Below are 17,064 nucleotides of genomic sequence, written 5' to 3'. Positions count from 1 at the left end.
AGGCAAAACGCTCAAAGGCATTAGTACAGGAGTCATGTGTGATGAATGGGCAACCTCTAGATGTATTGCCCTACTGGCAATAATACTATTATTAAAAAGATTACTCCGTAGTGCTTTACTTCAAACAATTTCCATTGTTACACTGACGATACCCAATTGTATCTCAGCGCTTCACCAACCACCCTGCTCCCTCCTCAGTCCATAGTCAACTGCCTACTCGCAATAAAAAATCTGGATGACCACCAACCTACCCAAACTCAACAGCAAAAAAACGGAACTCCTGGTCGTGGCTCCTAAGGCCCTGCGTCAGAAGGTGGGGGATTTTATCCTCCATGTGGATGGCTGTTCCATCTCCCCATCCCTCGAGGTTCGCAACCTGGGGGTCATCCTGGATTCCACCCTCTCATATCAATCCCACATAAAATCTGTTGTCCGATATGCCTTCTTCCATCTTAAAAACATCTCCAGACTTCGGCCTTCACTCAATGATTCTGTTGCTGAGACCCTCACTCATGCATTCATCACTTCCCGCCTGGACTATTGTAACAGACTTCTGTTCTGGCTCTCCAACAAAGCCCTGGACAGACTGCAGTATGTGCAGAACTCAGCTGCCAGGGTTCTCACCCGGACCAAACCTTGGCAGCACATCACCCCTACCCTGGAACACCTACACTGGCTTCCAGTCAAATTCTGCATCATCTACTCGCCCCACAATTACCTCCAATAACCCTAACCCCAACACTGGACAGTTTCAAGTCTGCACTAATAAGACACTGGTTCACCCAGGCCTTTGGCAGCTAAATTGGTTCTTGTTGTTGTCTCTTGTCTGTTTATTTGCTCTGATGTAAAGCGACCTTGGGTTTCATGAAAGGCGCTATATAAATTAAAATTATTATTATTACGTCCCCTTTTCAACGCTATCGGACCAAAGTAGTCTACCCCTACGTTGGTGAGGGGTGGCATACCAGGCATGATGCGGGTCTGCCATCTTGCCATCCCATTGAGTTTGAGGAACCATGCTACTGCCCTCAGTCGTTCGTTCCATTTCGAGAAGTAGTGCAGGAGAGTGTTTGTAGCATCACAGTCCTTTGTCAGCAGTGTTCACAGTGAACCTTTCTCTTTTTTTACCTCAGGATTCTTTGTAGGAATGGGAGCAAGGTCAGCTTGAGATTTAGGCCAGTCCTCCTCCTCTGGTGCCTTTAGAAGTCTGGGCCTATGAACCAGGTACTGCACTCTGTAAAAGCTGCAGCAGTAAGCGGTTGGTCTGCAGGGTTGAGCTTACTTCCTACATGTCTCTGTGATGTTCTCTGATCCTGCTTACTCTGTTTTCCACAAACGTTTTGAATCTCTGATTCTCATTTCGGATGCATTTCAGGACAGACAACAGCACCTCTAGTGGGATGTGAAGCTCTGTTTTTAGAATCCTCTTCATCTTTACTGCCAGCACTGAGGTGGTCAGTTCCTTGCGAGGAATGGTCATTTGTTTTACCAGTCACCCTTGTTGTCTTTAGCTGTCTGATTCAGGGCATACGGTAACTAGCACAACTTGATGACATGGCTCCGAAGAGATCCACGGTCATCCTGTATTCCTTCAGATCCTGAGTCACATCTCCTTGTGGCCACCAAAGGAAGCGCAAGTAGGTCATGTCAGATGTCTGGACATTGACTCTATGAAACATACTTTTGATGTCAGCAATGAAGGCCACTGAATCCAGATGAAAGCGCATAAGAACACCAATCAAATAACTGGTCATATTATATGGCTCTGCATATCCATTGTCATACATGGAGTCGAGAAATGTAGTATACTCTCTGTGAAACTTTGGATTTTTGTTGAATTTCCTTTTCAATGATGTTGCACGCTGCTCTGCCATTTACCTGTCAGTGGGCATCCTTAGCCTTGAATGGGAGTGGCAGGGACTAACGTCCATCCTTAAGCCCTACAGAGCTTTCCATTTATGTTCATGAATCGCTTGTCCTCAATTGACATCTCGGTCCTCTCTTCATGGTTCTCTGGGAAGTCATGGCTGTACTGTTGGAGTAGAAGATTGTCAAGAGAGATGCGTCTGACAAGCAAACATGAAGTTGACTACGGGTCATTGCAGGCACAGTCTCGATGAAGTAGACCATTCACCACCCATCCTAAAATTGTCTTAACAGTGTAAGGTCCATTATTATTATTGAAATGTATTAGGAATAACCCCTTGAGATGAACCCATCTCGTTTTCAAGGGGGTCCTCAACAACAATAATGCCATAACAACATAATTAGAACATACACACACACACACACACATAAACGCATACGCACATCTGCATGCATAATTAACTAAACAGATCTTGCATACGGTACTTATGGAAATGAGCAAATTACAAATGGGAAAATAATGTCAGTGATAACAGCAGTACAGTTATAGAGCATTGTATCACAATGTGTGATTACGTACATACACAGCTATTCCTATAAAGAGATGATAGAGCATTTTTGAACAAGTAAATAGATAATAAAGATCGAATATTGACAGGCAAATTATTCCAATCAATCTTGGCTGTTAAGAACATTCCATGAGCTTGGGTGCACTGTTTCCGATTAGGAGCCCTATGTCTACATCAATCTGCGACAACTGAACCTCCTTCAAATATGGTCACTTCTTTATGTCTTTTTGCATGGGAATGTGCTCTTTTCAAACTGGAATTTCTGCCAGAGTATACACCCCAGGCAGCCGAACAAAGCTGCATTCTTCAATGCATCTGTGCAGAAGGTAGCAGAGCTGCCAGGATCAAGAAAGGCAGAAGTCTGGATGATTTTGTGAAGCGTGACCTGTACTGGCACTATGGAGAGAGTACAATGTTTGTCACCAGCCCCGATATGCTCATGCTTCTTTTCCAAAGAAACCAAAGCTGTCCTTTCAATGTTTTTAGTCTTTACATTGCTCTTCTGAACATGCAAGTCTGTGGGGTGCAGTCGCTGACAAGACACCACAAGATGTGCCTTTTGCAGTCCCTGCTGAGATGACCTTTGTTGAGGCAGCCGAAGCAGATCCATGTTTGACCTGAGCAGTTCCACTTTCTCTGTGTGACTTCTTGTTCATTTGGTGACATGCGGAAATGTCATGGGTTCCAGAGCAACAGATGCAGATGGTATGATTTGTTTTCTCCACTGATGTTTCTACACCAAGCTCACTGTGTTGAACATCCTTCTCTGCTGCTATGGTAGCGAAGCTGCTTCTCTGGCGAGTGACACCAGGTATCAAGATTTCTTTGTCACATGTAACATACGTGTACAGTCACAGTGAAATGTTGCCGCCGACTCCAAGGAGAACCAGGTGGTGATGGAGAAGGTGAGGATGGACTCGATGGAGGTGTAGAATTGTACCATCATGGTCTGTGGCAGATGAATTTCTTAAGCTGCCGCAGGAAGTACATCCTCTTGTGCCTTCTTAATCAGAATGCTGATGTTCAGTTCCCACTTGAGGTCCTGGGAAATGACAGTACCCAGGAAGCGTGAGGAGTCCACGGTGGCAACCGGAGAGTCATGCAGGGTGATGGGGGGAGGGGCTGAGTTCTTCCTGAAGTCGACCACCATTCCCACAGTCTTTAGAGTGTTAAAGGAAAATGCTCGTTTTTGACAACCTGGACCTTATTAAGTTTGACTCACCCAGATCACTTTTGTGTTGTTCGGAGGCCTGTAGAAGAAATTTAAAATCCAGCGCGAGCCAGTATATCCATGTAATGGCGGCGCACGGGGCAAAGGGAATGCAGTTTCTCAAAATCCATTTTCGGCCGCTAAACGGTTGTTTTCATCAATCAGATTGCATGAATCGACAGTTGATATTCCTCTACGCGAGCCATTCTTTCGGTTTTCAAATACGTGGTCTGTAGCCTCTGTAATATGATCTTTACACTGGCTATGCTCCCTCACATTCTCTGCGCTACGATCGGATTGTTGCTGACGAATGACGACGACAATATTCTCGGCACCAACTACGATCGTAGCGCAGAGAATGTGAGCCGGAGAATAGCAGGCTGCGCGCTGGCCTGTGCGCATGCGTGCTGGAGCAAGTGGGGGAGAGGCTTGTAAAGATCATATTACAGAGGCTACAGACCACGTATTTGAAAACCGAAAGAATGGCTCGCGTAGAGGAATATCAACTGTCGATTCATGCAATGTGATTGATGAAAACAACCGTTTAGCGGCCGAAAATGGATTTTGAGAAACTGCATTCCCTATGCCCCGTGCGCCGCCATTACATGGATATACTGGCTCGCGCTGGATTTTAAATTTCTTCTACAGGCCTCCGAACAACACAAAAGTGATCTGGGTGAGTCAAACTTCTTATAATATGTCGTAAATAAGGTCCAGGTTGTCAAAAACGAGCATTTTCCTTTAAGCTCCAGGTTGTTTCGGCCGCACCAGGTCATCAACTGTTCAATCTCCCACCTGTAGGCGGTCTCGTCTCCCTTGGAGATGAGTCCTATGAGGGTGCTGTCGTCCGTAGACTTCAAGAGCTTAACAGACTGATGGCTGGAGGTGCAGTTGTTCGTATACAGTGAGAATAGTGGGGGGGAAAGAACACAGCCTTGTGGGGAGCCGGTACTGGTGGACTTGGGGTCAGAGATGTTCTTCCCCAGCTTGACGCGCTGTGTCCTGTTAGATAAGACGTCCTTAATCCACCTGCAGGTGGAGTCAGGCACTCGTAGCACAGACAGCTGCTCAGCTGTTAAGATGACCGTACTACTCTGTAGGGCCTTGCGATCCTGAGTGCTGCTGTTCCTGTACCAGGTGGGGATATTCCCAGTCAGGATGCTCTTGATCGTGCATGAGTAGAACCTCAGTCGAATCTGGTGGGACGCTCTGAATTTCCTCAGTTGTCTGAGGTTGTACAGTCTCTGACATGCTTTCTTCACCACAATGTCTTATTTGTGGCGGCCAGAGCTTCTTGTCTTTGAAATCGAGAGTTTAACATACGCCTGGAGAGCCTTTCTATCTCCTGCCTTGATGGTTGTCCAATTAAGGGCCTTCTCCGGGTATGAGATTGCTACCAGGAAGTCATTGCCAAAGTTTTCTTTAAGCGTTTTTTGGCGTTCCTATAGCTTTTAGCTACAAGAGAGTTACTATCAGACTTCTTTAACCAGGACTCAGACAGTACCAGGACATAAGCGTCAGCCTGAGAGACTAGGATTTTCAGATTATCTAATTTATGTTGCTGAAGGAGACTTCTTATGTTTAAATGAATCAGCCCAAGCCCTCTCCTTTCCTTAAAGGCAGTTGGATTATTTAGACAAGCCAGAGCCTTGAAGTCCTTCATCAGCCGTTCAGACTGCTGGAGCCTGATGTCGTTAGACCCGACATGGATGATGGGATGAGACCAGAGGATGATCATTGATGAGTGATGTGATGACGGAATTGATGTCTGAGACCTTGGCCCCTGGGAAGCAGTAGGTCTGCGCTTTCGGAACTGGAACATGACACACCATAGAAGAGCCTACTATGAGCTCAGACGCAGAAGGCTTGACATGTACAGGAGGCACTGGAAACCGCTGCTGGAGACAGGGCACCTTCCATTTACCCTCTTGTGGAGAATGGATTCTCCGATGCTTGCTGAGATGCAACAGGGGACCATGTACAGTAGGATGGGGGGGGGGCGTGAAGATAATGGAGACTGGATGCTGAAGAGGGCAGCTGGGGGGCGCAGGAAGGGACTCCAGGGACTAAGGAGGGATGTGGCAGCTCACTCTTCTGATCCTCTTGTGACCAGGAGTGCCCAGGTGGGGTTCCTCAGACCCGCGTAGGTGTTCTTCAGGTGGATAGCCAAATGAGGTGGAGAGACTACATGGGAAGTGTTCCTCCCTTGCTTCCTGTCCTTGCGCCAGCAGTCGACGACAGATGACAGTCCAGGGATCCAGTGGCTTGGGGGTGGAGCATGACAGCCTATAGGCCGTGCTCCAAGCATGGACCAGAGGACCTCCCCAGGGCCCATATCCCCACACAAAGGCTTCAGCTCTGCAACCATCAGTGGTTCATAGTGAGGCGGGCATCCAGGTCAGGTACCTGTGCCTGGTCAGGCACCTGCACCTGGTCAAGAACCGGCTTGCCTAAGAGTTGCTCAATCCCATGAATAGAGTGGAGGGTGGAGATTCTACCTTCCAACAGCACAGAACGGAACTTACACATGACTCCACACAGGAGTCCATGGCGAAGAGTAGATTTGATAGCAAAACGCACTGGTCCAGCAAGAAACGAGAATGAGACTTACCGGCAAAGGCCCATTGACTGGGCCTGCTGAGAGGGAATAGCCTCCGCCCATCGAGAGAACAAAAAATATTAAAAATGTACTACCTGTCACATATTTATGTATTTTTTTTACTATTTTTGTTATGTTTTTGGTCTTTCTTCCTAATTTTCAAAATTCAGTGGGTATCCCACCTATGCTCTCTACCCTCAAATACTCAAAAATAGACTTCCCGTCCTTGCTCTAATGAGGGACCTCGTCTACATGGAAAGGAAAAATAACTACTTCACTGTCATTTGAGTGACAAACAGAAAGTAGGCTCCCCTTGGGGCATAAGTGACAACACGTCAGCCGGGATGTTATACCTTCATGCAGCCGGATGTGACAGAACAGTGGCTTACCAGTGGCTTACTTCTCAAAGAAGCATAATCAGAAAGCTTATTGGACCATTGAGAAGGAGGCTCTGGGTCTTAGCGGTCCAGCATTTTGAGGTGTACTGTACGTGTCGCACTCCAGTCAAGAGGTGATTTTGTATACAGATCACAATCCACTAGCCTTGTCTAAGTTTCAAACATGGAACCAGCAAGTGTTATTCTCCCTATAGTCTGAGTATACGACATGTAGCTCCTTTTTCCTCTGTGCACGCACCCCCTTTATAATGGAGGTCTATGGGCCTCTGCTAAAAACTATGATAAACATGCATTTTCAAGGCAGGAAGCGCCAGGAAGCCCCTTACCGCTCTCAGTAGAATGTTGTCTTGTGAAATAAATCGCCACCCCCATGTGTTGACGTGTTAGACATGGCTAGGAGAATGTAAACAATCGTTTAGCTTTACCTCGGTGGAAGTTTACAATGCGAAAGGTATGGTATAGTGCATTCGGTGAAATAGTTCTGGCTCAAATGGAGCTTTTGTTTCAATATTCGGTTTGAGAATGCGATATATTTCACATGACAGCATAATGACACCGGTAAGATCACACCCTGCGCTTCCTGCCTCGAAAATGCATGTTTATCACAGTTTTTAGCAGAGGCATAGACCTCCATTAAAAAGGGGGTGCGCGCACAGAGGAAAAAGGAGCTAGCTTACTACTGCACGGATCGGTTAAATATTGGTGTGTACGGACTGGTTTAATTGAGGACAAAGCGACATTTGAGCTAAACTTGCTATGACAGCGGCGTTCCCCTTTAACAGGGTTGTGACGTATTATCAGGCTCCGGAAATAGCACTATGGGAGAACTCCACTCACTCTGTCCCTGCTCTACTGCCCCAATCTCCAACATATAAGACATCTCTTCTCTCAGAATCTGCACTTTAGAGGGTGCTATCCTGTAAGGGTGCTGTTTGATGGGCTCAGCACCACCGAGATCTAGAGAGGGCTAGAGAGGTGCGCCCTGGGACATCCCTAAAAAGGGGGGGAACTCTGCCACTCGGGCCCTTAAATGCAGCCTGCCACTTTGCAAGTAAATTCTCTAGCTGACCCTCCATTTCTTTGAGAGCCTTTGAGTTACCCAAACAGAACCCTATGCCTCTGCCTTTCCTGCCTCTGCCTTTCCTCTACCATCTTCTCCTACAACTGACCCCATCGCCACACATGCCACCAGCTACCCAATCGGATGACCCTGGTACCTCTTGAGCAGATTTATATGGCATTGCCTGGTCTATTTCCTACCCTCAGGCGTGCTAATTACATAGTTTTTGGCTCCCACTTTCCTCATCACCATATAGGGACAACAGAATGAGGCACTCAAACTAGAGGTTTGCTGGGGCACCAAGGCTAAAACCTGCTGATCGCCAACCACAAGGTGGCTCTCCACAGCCTTCTTGTCAAACTGAGTTTTCATTCTGGCCTGTGCCTTGTGCAGGTTATCCCTGGTTACTTGACACGTCGACCACAAGTGGTCTTTAAACTCCAACACGTACTGCAACATGGAGCCACCTGACCTTGGTTGAAGTATTGTTCTTTAAACAACTTTAGAGGACCACTAACCTCATGGCCAACTACCAGTTCGAACGGGATGAACCCCTTGGACTCACTCACTGAATCCCTCATGGCAAAGAGCAAAATGGGGAGAGCAACATCCCAGTCCCCTGGAAACTGGTTGCTATAGGTTTTGATCATCGTCTGATGAACCCGTTCATGGAATCCCTGGGACTGCAGATGATATGTGGACGTCACTGTTGGGAAATTCCCAGCTCACACATAACCTCCTGAAAAACCCCAGACACAAATTATGTACCCTGATCATGCTGCACCTGCTGTGGCGGACCAAACCTAGAGGAAAACTTCACCAAAGTCTCCATTATGGTTTTTGCCTTGATGTGTCTATGAGGCACCACTTCTGGGAAACAAGTTGTCACGTCCATTATGGTGAGCAAGAACTATTTCCCTTTCTTAGACTTCAGCAAAGAACCCACACAATCTATCACCACTTTTGAAAAGGACCACCACAGGCACGGGAGTAAGGGGGGCTACAGGGACCTTCTGGATGGGTTTTCCCAACTGTTGACACGAGTGACAGGAGCGACTAAACATGACCAATGTTTCAATATTTGGCCTGTGTCTTCCTGATACTTAATTGGCCAGTTAGTGGTGTCTCGTGGGCCAGACGTAGCACCTTACAATACCCCAGAAGCAACACTATTTGCCTATGCACACTCCAATTCTCAGCTGCTGGCCAATCTACAGGCTTCCACTTTCTCATGAGCAGATCATCTTGGAGGACATGACGCCGTGCTACTGACCATTTCTACTGACCACAAAACAGTTCTTGTGATATTGTGGGACACTCTGCCTCAGGTTGGAATGCGGGATCTTGATAAAGAAATCCTCTCACACCCTGTTGCTCCCCATCCCCCGGCGGCAGGCCAGGCCAACAATACACATCCACAGACAGTCACAGTGGAACAAAGGATCCTCCATTCTTGCCTTGTTTCTTTAATAAAGTGAAATTGCTCCATCTCCACCATGGGATGCAAACGCCACATGAATAAGCCCGATGAACCAGGTTATTGTGTGATGCACTGTATTTGTAATGCAACTGTACTGTGTGTTATAAATAACTGATTCTATGCTGCTAAGTCTACCATAGTCAAGTTTGGTATCCATCTTTGGCTAAAATCATGACTCAGGTGATTATGCATGTTGTGGAAATGTCATATCATGTTGAAACCATAACTGGGATATTTGATGATTCCAGAGTGAGTACAGAATGTGAGCTCTGTTTGATGATGGTAACAAGGGCCCACTGGGTTATTGATCCAAGTGACCAATCGGGTGCCTTTCTACGCCCACAGGTCACAACTCACTCTCTGCTCATTAAAAGCGATCAGACAAGGACTCTCTTTCTCTTGTTCTCTTATTCTCTTGCTCTCTCGTGCACTCTCCTTCAACTCTCCAGTAACTTCAAGTGTGTGTCTGGTTGATACAATCAGCCTGTATCTGTGGAATACTGAACCGCTATCTAAGAACTCTGTAGTCGACACAGGGTTTAGGAATTTCCACCAACTCTTCAAAGATCCACCTCTGGCGAGAGCAGAGGTTTTGAATGAGATATTTGCAACTTGTGAACTCTGAAACTGAACTTTGAACTCCGCAAAATTCAACTTCGTGCAGCAACGCTACTATCACTGTTCCAGCGGGAGCGCAGGCGTGCTGCCCCCTTCCTCAAACTGAGCGACCATCAGTCATGTGCCTCCTCCATGCTTCAAGCCAGACAACACCGCCCGGACAACGTTCTTCACACATCACTGTAAGGTTGACATCCATGCGTTCTCTTTGATGTGGGGTGATGCCAAAGTGTTTAAGCTTAGAAGATTTAGGATAGGCTGTGATAATCTGACATCATTCTTTTCATTTCTGCTGTGTTTTCATATTGCCACGTTTTTCCATCTATTATTGAATTGTGTTATAATATTATTTTGATAATTGATTGATAATTGATTAGTTTCGATTAATTTCAATAAATATTATTAACTTTTGACCACGTCCGAGCATCATCACATTATCTGAGGTCACTTGATTGAGTCAAGAACTCCTCCTGCAGACTGAGATTGATGAATAAATTAGACTATTGATAAAGGTTATCTTGTTTCCCTGTACAAAACAGGGTGGTGCCCCATACGAGTTGATTTAATGCCTTAAATCCATTTTCCTTCATATTTGTGATAACCGCGGTATAATCATAAATTATACCGGTCATAGTCATAGCTCTAACCCTAGAACACGCTACAAGGGCTACCCATTCCTTTTCAGGCCACTCTCTCTGGACAGCAATATTTTCAACCATTTCAAAAAACAGTTATACTCTATAAGAGTAAGACTTGAGTACTAGAGGGATATTATTCTTGTCTACATTGGATAGTTAGCTTATCTCTCAAGTGCACACTGCTGCCTTTTTGTGCATGAACCATAGATAGCGTTTGTCGGGTTGTCACTCCCTCCCTCCCTTACTCCGTTGAATGTTAACCTGCATTTCTCTGTTGGCACCACAAGAGACAGTAGTCTCAGCACACCAAAATAAAGGACACCAAAATTAACCCGCCGATCTCCACTGCACAAGTAGAGTAGCGGTGAAAGTATTGGACTCCCACCTGGGAGATCGGGGTTCAAGACATGATGGGGATGATTTTATGGGACTACACCCCAAACCTCTACACGTTCATCCTTTCACTCCAACCTTTTCCGAGATAGCATACAGATATTGGTCATCCATCGGAATCAGAGCGACAATCCGCTGGAGTGTTTCTACTTGGGGGTGTCTAGAGGGGCACCGTTGTTAAACAGCTGGAGAATTTCTGCTGGTGAGTCGGTAGCGGTATTTGGACCTTTGTTGGGATACCGTCGGAATTCCGCTTGCATGGCATGCCCTCCCCTGTCCCTTTTCCCATGGTGGAACTTAGTTGGGACATCGTCAAAATTCCGCTTGCAACCATCACTGGAGGGTAGTCTTGAACAACCTAGTCACTGAGGACCAGCTCAACACGACGCCCCGGACAGATCAGGTAAATTCTGGTTCAAAAAGCTGTGTACAAACATAATGTAATGTTAGCCTAGCCACCAGCTACTGTGTTGTAGCTCTTTAGTTGCAAGTCTTTTATTAGTATAGAGATGGATAACAGTGTGAGGTATAATTATATTTGAGCAAGGGGATGAAAGTGTACTGGTTCAATCCCTTAATGGTGAGATTCTACCACGTTTTATCATTGCTTAGAAATGCCCGGTAGATTAGTGTTAGCCCTATGTTGCTAGCTATGGCTTCAGTAGGGATTTTGATAGCTTCTTCATACTATTATCAGGTAATCTCTGGTTATAGGCTATTGGTAGCTAAGAGTAACTGTACTTTGTTTGATTTTTATGTTCATTACATTACTTTGTCCAAGTAGGATTAAGCCCACGTTCTTGTTAGTTGGCTATAACGTGTATTACTGCATTTACCGTTTTCGGCCATGTGGTTGGGCACCGTGAAAAATCATTAAAAAACATGTTAAACTCTCGATTTCAAAGACAAGAAGCTCACCGAGGGGCTAATTGGTGTCCGTTGGTGTTCTGACATCAAATTTGCTGCAAAGTATGAATCCTGTAGGGTTTTATTGATCATTTTATGAAATCCATTGATTTGTATTGAAGCAACCGTTGTAGATGTGTAGATCAATCCGCAGAGGGGATTCAGGAAGCGGAACTACTTACGGTAGCTATTGTTATTGTTCAAGCGGAAGTTTACACACGTATGTGCTGCGACTAAATAGTTCTATGCTAAATATTTAAAAAAGCCTTTCCAGATGAACTAGAATCTTACTTTATGGCAAATTGTATGTCAGAACGCCAACTAACACCTCGGTGGGTTGAAATTGAGATATTAACATGTTTTTTGAATGATTTTTCACGGTGCCCCCCCACATCCATTGTATTATTAAAACGGTGGTAGAGCAATTATCAGACTTTCTCAAAAGTGCTAGTTTTGTCAACTTTTTGATCTGAACCATTGTATATGATCAGAAGTAACCTTAAAACAGGGTTAAACATGATTTTTCCCTTTATTACTCCTTTAACCAACTAGCGACCATTTGCCATGAAACCACCACACTAGAATTAACACTAGCACTGAAATTTACCTACACTGCCATCGACACGCGACACTGACCAAAAGCCAGCTATGACTAACTGAGTAACCAATAGCCTACTGACACACATCAGAAGCAAAACTAGCTAATTAGAGCAATTGGGAAAGTTCCATAGACAATCCTCTGCATCCAGAGGTCTCTTGCTTTCTTCTGCATTCATCACGATGTGTCCTCAAGCTCTTCTCCGGCACGTCTCCAACTGGACTCGATCAATCTCTAGATGAGCTCCTAGCCACGCCCCTTAATACATCGGATGACCTAAAGCTCTTCCCCGAAACCACTCCACAGATACATACCTAACTAATCCTACACTAAACGAAGTTATTTAATAAAAGTAATCAACTAAAGTTACTGATTACTTTCACTTAAATTGTAATTAGATTAGATTAAAGTAGATTACTTTACTGATTTCTCTCTGAAAAGTAATCAGATTACTTTACTTTTGAGTTACTTTCTAAAACCTGATTATTTCTTACCCAAATCATATAAGTGTTGATCTAGGATCAGTTTTGCATCTTAGATCATAATAGACACAAGAAAATCTGATCTTTTACCAGCACTCTTGGCACATCTCCACCCACATCTCCACCCTGATGACATGAACAGTCAGTTCAGCCACGACTGCAGAGACCACATGTGCATATCAACCCAATGAAAGCAACGGTCACGCATGTGAGCAACTCAAAAGTAATCACATCTTTGTTAGGTTAGTAACTGTAATTCGATTACTGAAAATTCAAATGTAATCCCTTACATTACAAGTTACTGGAAAAAGTAGTCTGATTACAGTAATCCGTTGCGTTGTAATCAGTTACTCCCAACACTGTAAATTATATCACTACATTGTCCTAACTAGCCTATCTAACCTAAAATAGGATATTGTAACACATTTGGCATTTCAGCATTTGCCATATGGGTGCATTTCCATAATCATTCCAATAAATACTTACAAGCAAATGCCCAAAACGGCAAAGGTCTTCAATTTGTTTGTGCCAATATTCCAACCTTATAGCACAATCCTGACTGCTTTACAGACAGGTTTCAGTGCGTTTAGATGCAACAGCTTATGGCAGTCGTGGATAATTGTGATAATTACTCACGGTTTAGTCTATTGTGTCTGCTTCAAGCCCAAATTCAATTGTGACAATGGGGGCGGCCATCTTGCCTTTTAACCCATTTCCTGCACAGGTACTGTAAGTGCTGCAAAGAAACAGCCCAGCAGGAGTCAGATTAACCTCTAAATAATAAAGTGCTCTACTGGGCCAAACAACAATATCAATAACTCAAATGACAAGGTAAGCAAATACTATAGATGCACATACAGTATATTGGCAATCATATCGGTATTGGTCGATGTTAGTCATTTTTTAATATATTGTATTGGAAAACATCGGCAAAACAGGGCAGATGTGAACAATCAATAATTATTTCTGTTTAGCTGTTGTGTGTGTTATTTTTGAGTGGAAACAATGCGGTAAATCTATGATTTATCGGCTTTTCCAAATGTTTTGTAAATAGCGACAGTGTTTGCCTGTGTTTTCAGTATTTGATTATCAAATAAACTTGTGTTTATACAGATCATATTGACATCAGCAAATATCGGTTATCGACCGTGACAGCAATGTTAATGGCCGGGTTTCCCGAACGAGTTAAGAAGCTTCTTAACTCCCATGCAAAGGGTTGCTTAAGAAGGGTTCCTTAAGAAGGTTCTTTATCGGGAAACCCGGCCAATATCTGTTATTGGTATCGGACTAAATTTTCATATCAGTGCATCCCTAGCAAATACCATAAAATATGTCACTACTCAAATCATAATAAAACCTCTTCTTTCAGGTCTTATAGCTCCAACAGTGGTGCTTTCAGATTCCAACAATTGATACAAAGACAAGATGTAACACCAAATTCATGAGTGAAACATTTCAATGTCGTTTTGTGGATGTTGTAATTCAAGATTACAGCAGCCGATTCTTTTTCCAGTAGCAAGGCTGCTACTGCGAACCAGAGCTAAGGCAGATTCTCCAAAGTGCCTATAAATATAATAGAATATAAATATGCATACATGTCTGCATCCTTCTGTTACATTCCCAGTAATAAAATAAATAAATAATAATTGGCTGATCCCTTTAAAGTTGGTCCATGCATCTCATTGCTTATATAATCCAGCCATTACCCTACACTGCAGCCTACACTGGTTTGTGGATCCACTTATTACACTACCAATCATAATGTAATAATATCACACAACTAAACTACAAACCTACCAGATCAGACAATCCAACTTGATGCTTCAAAAATACATCAATACAGGTGATCGGTTTTGGACTATGAGCATTGTGCTGTGCCCAGGAATTTAGTAGATGTGGCTGGTTAGGACAAAAACTGATTCAAGCGGGAAATTATGTTTTTATTTTTAATGCATGGGTCTGACGCAGAATGTAAGAATAGGAATGTAAGAATAGGGTGTAAGTCTAAACTCTCTAAAGGAATGGAAAGTATGTGTGGGAAAAGTATAATGGTGTAAAACATAGACCTTTGATAAAAAGCTGATTACAAAGTGTAATGCCTCAATTATTGGGCACTCAAATGTTTAATTCAAATTATTTCAAATTGCTCAGATGTAGGGTAGATCCCTTTTGAGGTCTGATCAATCATCAAAAGGCCTGATTATGGTATGAATAAAATAAAATGAAAAATGAATTACAGAAAAAATGATATATTCTGTTAAAGACATTATGTTTTTAGTAATTTCAAAGAATATCCACCCAAAATGTAAAAAAATAAGATAATTCACATATTGATTGCACTCAAGAGATTTACTTCCACAATACACAAAAACACAACTTGGAGTTGTCTACGTCCGACAGTGTTCCGTCGCACAACCCCACAGTTGGTTGTCCGGAAGAGAGAGCCAGCTACCTGACCCACCCAAGCCTGTGACCCCCACACCAGACGGGGTCGCTGTAGAGCGGCGGATCCTCGCGGAAAATTAGACTAACTTCCCTCTGGAGGGCGGCCTAATACACCATTCCCCCTGTGGGGTCCATGATGGTCCACATGATGGACCGTCCATCCATATTGGGATCTGGTAAAACCAGGGCGTGAACCCCGGTCCCCAGTGGGCAGCTGCACCAGAACCTGTTGCTTAGACCACTACACCGCAGACCAATTCATTTCTAATTTTAATTACAGGGGGGGGGGGGGGGGGGTCTTTATTCGGCCACACGTGACACACAGTGAGTGGTGACACAACACACATGCAATTTCGGGGTTGCCGGTGGAAATTGTTCCCTGCATTTCTCCCAACCAAGCTGTCCTCCTTCGTTCATGGCACCCAGGGACCAAGTCCAAATGCTCAGTCCAGGTCTCGGTCAGGGACCGGACTGAAGAGCATCTGTTCTTCTGTATGTTTTTTGTATTGGGTTATTTTGGGAGGAAACCCTTGTGAACACACATACTTCGCACAGAAAGGCCAGGAGACTTTCTTGCTGTAAGGCGACAGTACTAGGTACTACACCACCGTGCTGCTCGTGAGCGATACGGTGGTTGTGTCTTGCTCAAGGAAACGTCGGCACCAAAGCCCTTGCGATGGACCTTGCAATCCCCAGCCACCCTACAATGGTTAGTTTACTTTCTGAAGCCGGGTTTTACACCTGCTAAAATCAAAACCCCCTGAAAGCATCAGACCTGAAACCTGAACATTTTCATACTTTTTCCAGTGCAGCTATGTTTATTAGGTGTTAAACACTAGCAGCATAATAATACTAATACTACATGAATATCAGTTTGTAAGGTGGGTCATATGAACCTGATTCTGTTTATCCCCCTGCATTGGTTCTCTACTTAGTACTGCACTGGTGTAGGTGTAGTCATGATACATTTCCCACCATAGTGTAGGTTCCAGCCTGGTAGTCAATGGAAAAGGTAAAAAAAAATACATGGGTTAATTGTAAACAATGTGCTTCAACAAAATTGTGTTAAAACCAAAGCCGGGTCCAAATACAACAGCCACAACACAAAGCTAGTTTTAGGACGTCCATCTCGTTGTGTCATCCAATAAGATTGATAAGTCTTGAAAATGGCAGATTTAGAACTTTTGATGTTCAAAATGGACAGTCACAAAACAATTAAATGTTGTTTTAAAACTACTTAAAATCATCTAGGCCATTGTATTTGAACCTGGCATAACATGTATCCGTCCTTAGGATTCAGATTAGGATGACTTTAAACCAATTCACACCAACCCGACGGTCCGCCGAGTGCTTCTAACTCTTCCAGACCACTCTTTGGTTGGTGTCGACTTGTAACCTCAGTAAATAAATTATTTAACCATTTCAACAGAGTTGGGAGCAGCGCTCTGATTGGCTTAAGTGTGACTGACATCTGATGTCGACCCATTATATAGAATCTGCTTTCTACACCCCCACAGTTATACTTTAAATAGCATTATTTCATTTAAGCCACCCGCAGTATCCTTTTTTGATTTCTGACTTCTTGTGTTGGTAGGACTCCGAAGGTCTTCGGCATGAACAAAGCAACAAACCGGCACCTTGTTTGGTGCAAAGCTGGTTCAGCAATAGTTGGACTTCAATAATGATGGTATAAAAACTCAAATGAGACTCCAACAGACTGTCCTCATATTTGATTTGGGTGCACTGTGGAGTGTTTGAGTTTTCTTTGAATGCTAGCCGTTCCTACTGCCGCTAAAGCCAGA

This window comes from Borostomias antarcticus (assembly GCF_949987555.1).
Source record: "Borostomias antarcticus genome assembly, chromosome: 4".
NCBI classification, from domain to species: Eukaryota; Metazoa; Chordata; class Actinopteri; order Stomiiformes; family Stomiidae; genus Borostomias; species Borostomias antarcticus.
Note: the sequence above shows the minus strand (reverse complement) of the source record.